Source organism: Hordeum vulgare, chromosome 5H, assembly GCF_904849725.1.
Source record: "Hordeum vulgare subsp. vulgare chromosome 5H, MorexV3_pseudomolecules_assembly, whole genome shotgun sequence".
NCBI classification, from domain to species: domain Eukaryota; kingdom Viridiplantae; phylum Streptophyta; class Magnoliopsida; order Poales; family Poaceae; genus Hordeum; species Hordeum vulgare.
In genome coordinates, this window is record NC_058522.1 from 189,611,544 (window position 1) to 189,614,118 (window position 2,575).

Consider the following 2,575-nt stretch of genomic DNA (forward strand, 5'->3'; position numbering starts at 1 on the left):
TCACTTGCTCCGCCAGCTTTGTCCTCTATATATTTTTTTCTCCGGCGTATTAGTAGACACCCTGTCGGGCCCTCATTTTGCAAGAAACCTTGGGCGACTCATTATATCATAGGTTGGATGTATCTCTATTTGAGGAAATCATTTGGGCCTAAGGGGAAGGGAAATCATCTTCCTACTCCTAAGATCGTGCCGATGCAACCAACCATGATACAAACGATGTTCAGGACACCGATTGAATTCACGTCTGAGATGGCACATGAGTTTCTTGAGGAACCTCAAAAAATAAGTTGGTGTCCTTATTCCTCGCGTAACTTGATTGGAGTAGATCATCTACAGAGGGCTTACATGATTTCTATCCGACGGGCTATTCTTCCATGGAGGTTTCTATTTCAAAACATTGATACATGTGTAGCCGAGCCATATCACCCGGACCGTGTAGCTCGCCAACTTAAGTTAGACCAACAGATACCATATAATCCTTTGATATCCTTATGGACAACAGATGTTGGCGTGGCATACACATACTGGTCACATCTATTTCTCCCAGCTCAAGAGGGAATTCATCATCCTCTCAACAGCACTTATGAGGGAAAATGTGACGTGTCATGGACTAGATGGTGGAACAAATTTTTGCATCCGTTTACCATTATTTTGGATAAACTTAAGGCTGGTAGTCGGCCACATGGGGAAATCTCATATGATGAGAGAAAGGAGGCGTATAAACAAAGGGCAAAAGAATTTATGCTCCCTCGCGAACTCTCAGATTCTGATTTCGTTATAATAAAGAAAGTGTCAGCAGACTGCCGAGACGAGTACATTAATGGTATTGAGGCCAGAGAGAAATAGATAGCAGAACTTCCGAATCATATTTTGGGTATTTTTCTTTCAGATGATGAACCTGCTATGGCCTCTCGACGTGTGAGTTAGCAATCTTTGTTTCGTTTTGGTTTAAAATTTCCATCATTCATCCATATAACATACACATGTCACTCTTTTTCAGAAGCGGAAGTTCATCCATATAACATACACGTGTCACTCTTTTTCAGAAGCGGAAGAATAAGAGTAATGTTATTGGTTCTTCTTTTAGTGCTTTGCCTCCAACGGATATGCAAGTTGGTGAAAACCTCTCAACTTCCAAGCTAAAGGAACCAAGTACAACTAAAGCTGTTTCTTCTGATGAGGAGGCGAGGCCTACCTCCAAAAGAAAACTTGATTTTGCTGACGTAGAGACTATTTCCAGCCCTATAAAATTAGATGGTCCTGCTTTGTACGTACAAAGTGATCTCAGTTTCACGGGTCTGGACAATATACTTAATGGAAATATAGCTCACAATTTGGGTGATCTTCATGCATTAAATGTGGATGACTATGAGTCAAGCATAGATGTGGATCTCCAAGTTTCTTTTCCATGCATAGCTTCAAACGTGCCCCCATCGACTGATATTGACAGCCTCCTATCTTCTGCACTAAATGGTAGCTCTATATATATTTAAAAAAATTATGTTTTATTTAAAGTGTTGCTCACTTGTTTTACTATATATATATATATATACATACAAGAATATTCACCCTTTTTTCTTTCTTAGGTGTCGAGGACGCTCCTGTGAGTAGGAAAGAAGCGTCGTCGCATATTGCAATGGCATCTGTGGGTGTTCCTTTTCTTACTGAAGTTATTATGAAGGCTGTCGATGCATCGTTCAAACATGCATTTGAAGGCTTGAACAGCTCTACGATAATTGACCCTCAACGTCATGCACTTCTTGAGGCGGTCTATTCGCTTCTTCGAGCCAGCGATGATATCGCTCGCGTCGCTGCTATTCGTGCGGGTCTGAAAAGACTTATTTCCATCTCAAATGACATGCAGCAATCCCACAAAGAGATTAAATCTCATTCTCATGAGAAAGAAGAAGCATTCACTGTGGCAGATAAAGAACGTATGTTGCTTGAAGAATTTTTAAAAGGTACAGATGATAAGCTGGCATCTATGGAAGAGAAATATGCCGAGGAGAGGAAGCATGGGGAGATTCTTAAATCTCATCTCGAAAAGGTTAATACTAGAATGCATCAGGTTGGGGAGGGTGTTGAGCAACTGAAATTAACACGGTCCAGTAAGCAAGCCGAGGCTAAGGAGTTGCGTGCCTCGCTTTCTGAAGTTAATGCTAAGGCTAATCAGGCACTTGAGGACGTGAAGCAGAAGATATCCACGATGGACAATGAAGTTGAGTCTATTCTTGAGCAGATGAAAAATCTTCCTGCTGCGCCATGATTTTTTTTCTTTAGCTTTTTAAATATATCTGGGTTAGCATTTTTGTTTAATAAGAACTCTTCCAGTGTCCGTATATCATCAGACTATTTGATGCAGCTTTCACGTGCGAGGTTATTTATTTATTCAGATTTGTACTTATTGTACATGTATGGCTCTTTTCTGATGATTGGCACTCAAGCGATTTTTATTTGCTTAATGCAGTTAAAATAGATACGCATACTATATGGTACGTATATCCAGTATACTGTCTCTATTTGCATGTATATGTCACAGCTTTGGCTCATGAGATTATGGAGAATCATTTTTATA

The 2,575-nt window shown here is 40.2% G+C and overlaps 1 pseudogene; it reads left to right on the top strand.

Moving 5' to 3' along the window:
- The first annotated feature begins 216 nt into the window (after positions 1-216).
- Positions 217-2,266, top strand: LOC123396486 (annotated as a pseudogene).
- The last annotated feature ends 309 nt before the right edge of the window (positions 2,267-2,575 follow it).